Source organism: Pongo abelii, chromosome 13 (assembly GCF_028885655.2).
Source record: "Pongo abelii isolate AG06213 chromosome 13, NHGRI_mPonAbe1-v2.0_pri, whole genome shotgun sequence".
Classification (NCBI taxonomy): domain Eukaryota; kingdom Metazoa; phylum Chordata; class Mammalia; order Primates; family Hominidae; genus Pongo; species Pongo abelii.
This window is the reverse complement of record NC_071998.2, coordinates 74,539,355-74,548,127: the sequence shown is the minus strand read 5'-3', so window position 1 is coordinate 74,548,127 and position 8,773 is coordinate 74,539,355. Positions and strand designations below refer to the sequence as shown.

The window sequence follows — 8,773 nt, the reverse complement described above, 5'->3', positions numbered from 1 at the left end:
GAAAGTCCAGATTGCCTGACACACTGGTAACCAATTATTTGGGGTCAGGTCCCAACGGATGTCTGGGTTTGAGGGAGTTAAGTCTATGCTGAAAGTTGGAAAGGGAGAAGAGGACATAAAAACGAATTTTTTTTTTCATACCACTAGGCTTTTGTGCCAAGGTGGCCATGTGTGTCAAAGTCAGGGAATCCCTCCCTTGGGAGCCAAGAGGAAGTCTCTCAAAGCGGGCGCCTGCAGTCCCAGCTACCCGGGAGGCTGAGGCAGGAGAATAGCGTGAACCCGGGAGGCAGAGCTTGCAGTGAGCTGAGATTGCACCACTGCACTCCAGCCTGGGCGACAGAGCAAGACTCTGTCTCAAAAAAAAACAGAACGGAAAAGTGTTCTCCCCCCATCAATCCAGCTTTGGAGACATTCTATTAGTGACACATGCCCCATCCCCCAAAAACAACAATGAAGTGTTCTGTGTGCTAACAACATAGCTTAAGAAAAAAAAAGTAAAACAAAATTTTGCGCTTTTATAAAACTTGATTTTAAAAAATAGTATTTCAAACTGTACAGTCACCAGAAGTACATAGTAATCAAAAACGCAGACACTTCACTTGGCATCTCCAGCGCCTTCAGCTTTCTGGGCCTGCTCTGTTTGGCATCTCCATTTTCTGCAGGCTTATTCCCCTCCTTGCCAGCATCAGCTTTTCCCTTTTTCCCTTTGGGTATCTTTTCTCCCTTTTTTGCAGGGGCCTTTTTAGGCTTTGGCTCTGGCTTTGGAGGAGCAGGTTTAGCAGAGACAACTTCGCGGATCTTCTCTGTGGTTCGTCCTTCACCTTCGCTTTGTCTCCTTTAGCATCCCCTTCAGCCTTCCTCTTGGGCATGGTGGTGGTGGGACGTAGGCGGTATGCCAGCTTTGGTCAGTCCGGGGATTGTTGCCGCCTCTTCTTCTTCCTTTCTTTTTTAATTTTTATTTTTGTTGGCACATAGTAGGTGTATATATTTATGGGGTACATCAGATATTTTGCTACAGGCATACAATGCATAATAATCACATCATGGAAAATGGGGTATCCATTTCCTCAAGCATTTATCCTTTGTGTTAAAGACAATCCAGTTATACTCTTTTCGTTATTTTTAAATGTGCAATTGAATTATTTCAACAATAGTCATCTTGTGCTATAAAATACTAGGTATTATTCATTCATTCTTTCAAAGCACTTTTTGTATCCATTAGCCATCCCCACCTACCCCCAATCCCTCACTACCCTTCCCAGCCTCTGGTCACCATCCTTCTACTCTCTATCTCCATGTGTTCAATTGTTTTGATTTTTAGATCCCACAAATAAGTGAGAACATGCAATGTTTGTCTTTCTGTACCTGGCTTATTTCATTTAGCATAATGACCTCCAGTTGCATCCATGTTGTTGCAAATGACGGGATCTCATTCTTTTTTTTTTTTTTTTTTTTTTTTTCAGATTCAAAGCTTCGTGGTTTAATAATACAAATAACAGCTACCATGTCTTAAGTATTTTATAAATTGCCAGAGAGTATGTTTTTATACGTTATCTTTCATTCTCAAAACAAATTCCAAATGGCCAAAATTCCAAATCTTAAAAAACACTGATCACAAGGACTTTTATAATTATTTAGAATCCATGATTTGTATCATAATGGGCATTATTCAAAAGATATTTTATTTTTTTTTTTATTTATTTTTTTAAATTTATGAAGTATTTATTGATCATTCTTGGGTGTTTCTCGGAGAGGGGGATATGGGAGGGTCATAGGATAATAGTGGAGAGAAGGTCAGGAGATAAACACATGAACAAAGGTCTCTGGTTTCCCTAGGCAGAGGACCCTGCGGCCTTCTGCAGTGTTTGTGCCCCTGGGTACTTGAGATTAGGGAGTGGTGATGACTCTTAAAGAGCATGCTGCCTTCAAGCATCTGTTTAACAAAGCACATCTTGCACCGCCCTTAATCCATTTAACCCTGAGTTGACACAGCACATGTTTCAGAGAGCACGGGGCTGGGGGAAAGGCCATAGATCAACAGCATCCCAAGGCAGAAGAATTTCTCCTAGTCAGAACAAAATGGAGTCTCCTATGCCCACCTCTTTCTACACAGACACAGCAACAATCTGATCTCTCCTTCCTTTCCCCACACTTCCCCCCACTTCCTTTCAACAAAACCGCCATCGTCCTCATGGCCCGCTCCCGATGGTCGCTGTCTCTTCGGAGCTGTTGGGTACACCTCCCAGACAGGGCAGCCGGGCAGAGGCGCTCCTCACCTCCCAGACAGGGAGGCCGGGCAGAGGCGCTCCTCGCTTCCCAGACGGGGCCGCCCGGGCAGAGGCGCTCCTCACTTCCCAGACGGGGCCGCCCGGGCAGAGGCGCTCCTCACTTCCTCCCAGACCGGGTGGCAGCCGGGCAGAGGCGCTCCTCACCTCCCAGACGGGGCGGCCGGGCAGAGGCGCTCCTCACTTCCCAGACGGGGCGGCCGAGCAGAGGCGCTCCTCACTTCCCAGAGGGGGCGGCCGGGCAGAGGCGCTCCTCACTTCCCAGACCGGGCGGCCGGGCAGAGGCCCTCCTCACCTCCCAGACGGGGCGGCCAGGCAAAGACGCTCCTCACTTCCTCCCAGACGGGGTGGCGGCCGGGCAGAGGCGCTCCTCACCTCCCAGACGGGGCGGCCGGGCAGAGGCGCTCCTCACCTCCCAGACGGGGCGGCCGGGCAGAGGCGCTCCTCACCTCCCAGACGGGGCGGCCGAGCAGAGGCGCTCCTCACTTCCCAGAGGGGGCGGCCGGGCAGAGGCGCTCCTCACTTCCCAGACCGGGCGGCCGGGCAGAGGCGCTCCTCACTTCCCAGACGGGGCGGCCGGGCAGAGACGCTCCTCACTTCCTCCCAGATGGGGTGGCGGCCAGGCAGAGGCGCTCCTCACCTCCCAGACAGGGCGGCCGGGCAGAGGCGCTCCTCACTTCCCAGACGGGGCGGCCGGGCAGAGGCGCTCCTCACTTCCCAGACGGTGTGGCGGCTGGGCAGAGGCGCTCCTCCCTTCCCAGATGGGGCAGCCAGGCAGAGGCGCTCCTCACTTCTTCCCAGACGGGGTGGCGGCCAGGCAGAGGCGCTCCTCACTTCCCAGAGGGGGCGGCCGGGCAGAGGTGCTCCTCACTTCCTCCCAGACGGGGTGGCGGCCGGGCAGAGGCACCCCTCACCTCCCAGACGGGGTGGCCGGGCAGAGGTGCTCCTCATCTCCCAGACGGGGCAGCCGGACAGAGGTGCTCCTCACTTCCTCCCAGACGGGGTGACGGCCGGGCAGAGGCACTCCTCACCTCCCAGACGGGGCGGCCGGGCAGAGGCGCTCCTCACCTCCCAGACGGAGTGGCCGGGCAGAGGCGCTCCTCACTTCCCATATGGGGTGGCGGCCGGGCAGAGGCGCTCCTCACTTCCCAGATGGGGCAGCTGGGCAGAGGCGCTCCTCACTTCCTCCCAGACGCGGTGGCGGCCAGGCAGAGGCGCTCCTCACCTCCCAGATGGGGCAGCCGGGCATAGGTGCTCCTCACTTCCTCCCAGACAGGGTGGCAGCCGGGCAGAGGCACTCCTCACCTCCCAGACGGGGCGGCCGGGCAGAGGCGCTCCTCACTTCCTCCCAGACGGGGTGACGGCCAGGCAGAGGCGCTCCTCACTTCCCAGACGGGGTGGCCGGGCAGAGGCGCTCCTCACTTCCCAGACGGGGTGGCCAGGCAGAGGCACTCCTCACCTCCCAGACGGGGCGGCCGGGCAGAGGTGCTCCTCACTTCCTCCCAGACGGGGTGGCGGCTGGGCAGAGGCGCTCCTCACCTCCCAGACGGGGTGGCCGGGCAGAGGCTCTCCTCCTTTCCCAGACGGAGTGGCCAGGCAGAGGCGCTCCTCACCTCCCAGAGTGGGCAGCCAGGCAGAGGCGCTCCTCACTTCCCAGAGGGGGCGGCCGGGCAGAGGCGCTCCTCACTTCCCATAGGGGGTGGTAGCCGGGTAGAGGCGCTCCTCACTTCCCAGATGGGGCAGCTGGGCAGAGGTGCTCCTCACTTCCTCCCAGACGGGGTGGCGGCCAGGCAGAGGCGCACCTCACCTCCCAGACGGGGCGGCCGGGCAGAGGCACTCCTCACCTCCCAGACGGGGCGGCTGGGCAGAGGCGCTCCTCACCTCCCAGAAGGGGCGGCTGGGCAGAGGCGCTCCTCACTTCCCATATGGGGTGGCAGCCGGGCAGAGGCGCTCCTCACTTCCCATAGGGGGTGGTAGCCGGGTAGAGGCGCTCCTCACTTCCCAGATGGGGCAACCGGGCAGAGGCGCTCCTCACTTCCTCCCAGACGGGGTGGCGGCCAGGCAGAGGCGCTCCTCACCTCCCAGACGGGGCGGCCGGGCAGAGGTGCTCCTCATCTCCCAGACGGGGCAGCCGGGCAGAGGCGCTCCTCACTTCCTCCCAGACGGGGTGGCAGCCGGGCAGAGGCGCTCCTCACATCCCAGACGATGGGCGGCCGGGCAGAGGCGCTCCTCACTTCCCAGATAGGGCGGCCGGGCAGAGGGGCTCCTCACATCCCAGACGATGGGCGGCCAGGCAGAGATGCTCCTCACTTCCTAGACGGGGTGGCGGCGGGGCAGAGGCTGTAATCTTAGCACTTTAAGAGGCCAAGGCAGGAGGCTGGTAGGTGGAGGTTGCAGCGAGCGGAGATCACACCACTGCACTCCAGCCTGAGCACCATTGAGCATTGAGTTAGCGAGACTCCGTCTGCAATCCCAGCACCTCGGGAGGCCGAGGCAGGCAGATCACTCGAGGCCAGGAGCTGGAGACCAGCCCGGTCAACACGGTGAAACCCCGTCTCCACCAAAAATACAAAAACCATTCAGGCGTGGCGGCGCGCGCCTGCAATCCCAGGCACTGGGCAGGCCGAGGCAGGAGAGTCACAGGAGCCCGAGGCAGGGAGGTTGCAGCGAGCCGAGATCATGGCAGTACAGTCCAGCTTCGATAACAGCGGGAGACCGAAAAAAGGAGAGGGAGACCGAAGAAAGGGGAGGGTGAGGGTGAGGGAGAGGGAGAGGGAGAGGGAGAGGGAGAGGGAGAGGGAGAGGGAGAGATCTCATTCTTTTTAATGGCTGAATAGTACTCCATTGTGTATATGTACCACATTTTCTTTATCCATTCATCTGTTGATGGAAACTTAGGTTGCTTTCAAATCTTGGCTATTGTGAACAGTGCTGCAACAAACATGGAATTGCAGATATGTCTTTTATATACTGATTTCCTTTCTTTTGGGTATACACTTCTGGTATACACCCAGCAGTGGGATTGCTGGATTATATGGTAGCTCAACTTTTAGTTTTTTGAGGAACCTCCAACTTTTCCACAGTGACTATACTAATTTACATCCCCACCAACAGTGTATGAGGGTTCCCTTTTCTCCACATCCTCTCTAGCATTTGTTATTGCCTGTATTTTGGCTATAAGCCATCTTAACAGAGATAAGATGATATCTCATTGTGGCTTGATTTGCATTTCTCTGATGATCAATGATGTTGAGCACCTTTTCATATATCTATTTGTCATTTGTATATCCTCTTTTGAGAAATGTCTATTGAGATCCTTTGCCCATTTTTTAAATGAATATTAGATTTTTTCCTATAGAGTTGTTTGAGCTTCTTATATATTCTGGTTATTAATCTCCTGTCAGATAAGTAATTTGCAAATATATTCTCCCATTCTGTGGGTTGTCTCTTCATTTTGTTGATTGTTTCCTTCACTGTGCAGAAGCTGGGATCTCATTTGTCCATTTCTATTTTGGTTGCATGTGCTTATGGGATATTTCTCATGAAATCTTTATCCAGACCAATGTCTTGGAGAGTTTCCCCAGTGTTTTCTTTTAGTAGTTTCATAGTTTCAGGTTTAACTCTTTCATCCATTTTGATAAGCCTTTAATCCATTTTGATTTGATTATTTGATTGGAATCAAAAACCTTAGAAATTTGCCTGATGTTCTATTCTACTGCAGCCAAGCTGGCACTTAAACCATAATATAAAGTCCTCCCACTCTCCCTCCTCTTTTCCGTAGCAGAGGAGCCTCTCCCTGTAGCCACCACCATCAAGTTTCATTCTGCCAGGCCACCGCCGATGTTCACTTAAAACCCAAGGATTCTGCAGTCAGCTTGTGGTGAATGCTGCCAGGCCTGGGACTCACCCTTCAGGGAAGTGGGTTCCCCTCTGCTCCGGGGCAGGTCCAGAAATGCTGTCCAAGAGCCTAGGCCTGGACTCGGGGACCCCAATAACCCACTTGGTGCTCTACCTCACTGTGGCTGGTACCTAAGGTGTAAGACAAAGTCCCTTCACTTTTCCCTCTGCTTTTCTCAAACCGAAGGAGTCTTTCATCATAGCCACTACAGCTAGGAATGTGCTGGGTCACACCTGAAGTCAGCACATCTAGAGCCCAAGGCCCACCGCGTACTACCTGGGTAACACTGCTGGTTATTCAGGGCCCAGTTGCTCTTTGGTCAGGAGGTAATAAATCCTGCTAGGACTGGGTCCTTCCTTCAAGGCAACAGGCTCCCTTTTGGCCCAGGGTGTGTCTAGAAATGTAATCCAGGAGCTACAGCCTGGAATGGGGCCCTCATAGCTCTGCCCAGTGCCCTCTCCTACTATGGCTGAACTGCTATCCAAGATGCAAGACAAAGTCCTCTTTATTCTTCACTCTCCACCCCTTAAGCAGAAGGAAGGAGACAATGTCATTGCTACAAGCTGCACTGCCTGGTGTTAGGGGAGGGACAGTGCAAGCGCTCCTTTAGCTGCCCTGACTGGTGTCTTCCTAGGTCACGTGCCACTTTAGTCCTGTGGCTCTGAGCCCAGCCCAGCACTAGGAGTTGCCTAGGATTTGCAGTTCTTGTGTCCTAGACTGTCTTTCAAGTTTACCTATGACCCCAGAGCACTTTGGGCCCCAGTGGCAAAGCTTGCCAAGAAACTTGAGGTCCAACCAATGGGATGAGTGCTATGACAAGACAGTACTGAGTTCAATGTAAAGTCCCCCAGTCACTGCTCTCCCTCCTCCAATGGCACAGACTCTCCACACTACAAGGCTGCTGCTGGGGGATGGGAGAGGCGTGGCATAAGCATTTCAAGATTTTCTCTCCTGCCCTCCTCAATGTCTCTTTCAATGATATGAAGTTAAAGACAGGTACTATGATTGCTCACCTGATTTTTGGTTCTTATGATGGTGCTTTTCTGTGTGCAGATAGTTGTTAAAATTTGGGTTCCTGTGGATAGTAGGAAGGATGTAGGCTTGTAGTCCGCCATTTGTCTCCACCCCCCTTTTTTTTTTTTTTTTTCTTTTACAATCTCCACGCTATCATGTCCCAGCCACCAGGAAATCCTCCATTGGTGGCAGTAGTGGTGTTAATGGCAGCAACAGCAGCAGCAGCAGGGTCCACAGGCACCTAAAACTTTCTTCTCTCCTCAGAGAAACTGTGGTCCCAAGAGGATGGATCAACTCAAACAGGAGTTGATTTTTTTCTTCTCTTTCCTCCTGCTGCTTGGCCCCAGATGTGGGTGCAATTATGAGACTTCTGCGGCAAACTATGTTCACAAAAGTTCCAGCTTTCTGCCTAAAAAGACAAAAATAGGGCCAGTGAACTGGAAAGGACCACAAAGATCATAGAAAGGAAGGAGCTCAGGAAAGTGACCACATGACGTTGTTTATGAGCTCATGGACTCACTCTCAAACTACACATGTGGGATATAATAGACTTGAGAACTAAGCTATAGGATAGACCACTGCTCAGGTCCCAGACTGACCAATGGATGGTGCACACATGAGACAGATTCAAATAGCACTTCAAAACCTTTGAAAGCAGAACTGACATTGAAACCATAACCCACAGAAGAAAGGTCAGAACTTACAGCCTGTATCCAAATGAGTGAATTGCCTACTAAAGCAAGAAGACCAACATTATCCATAGGATTTAAACAAGACCTAGAGTCTCATAACATATTATCATATTATTCAAAATTTCCAGGATATAATCCAAAAGTAATAAGCATATAAAGAATCAGAAAAATCTCAACTTAAGTAAGAAAACATGATTAATAGACACAAACATCAAGATTACACACATATTTCAAGTATCTGAGAGAGATTATAATGCAGCTAATGCAAAAGTGCTCCAAGAAGTATGGCAAACACTCTTAAAGCAAACAGAAAGATAGAAAATCTCAGCAAAAAAAAAAATAGAAAATAGAAAGAAGAACCAAATAGAAATTTGGGGGCTAATAAATACAATAGCCAAAATTTTAAAACTCACTGAAAGAGCTTAATAGCAAATAAAGATGACAGATGAATGCATCAGTGAACTTGAAGATAGATCAATAGAAATTGTTCAACAATAGAAAGAAAAAAATTAAAAATATAATTGAGTGGAGCCTCTGGGACCTAAGGTGCTATATCAAAAAGCCTAACATTTGTGTTATAGGAATCTCATCAGGAAAGGAAAAAGGGTGTGGGGCTAAAAAAATATTTAAAGAAATAACAGCTAAAAATTTACTACCTTTGGTGAAAGACATAAAACATAAAACTGACAGATGTGAGAACCAGTAAGCCCCAGTCCCAAAAGAAATACATGCCCAAATACATCATAATCAAATTGCTGAAAACAAAAAACTAGGCCAGGTGGGGTGGCTCACACCTATAATCCCAGCACTTTGGGAGGCTGAGGCAGGTGGATCACGAGGTCGGGAGTTCGAGACCAGCCTGGCCAACATGGCAAAACTCTATC

General features: G+C 51.3%; 1 pseudogene; it reads right to left on the bottom strand.

Moving 5' to 3' along the window:
- Positions 1-595: 595 nt before the first annotated feature.
- LOC103891482 (non-histone chromosomal protein HMG-17-like) lies at positions 596-1,372 on the bottom strand (annotated as a pseudogene).
- Between the last annotated feature and the right edge of the window lie 7,401 nt (positions 1,373-8,773).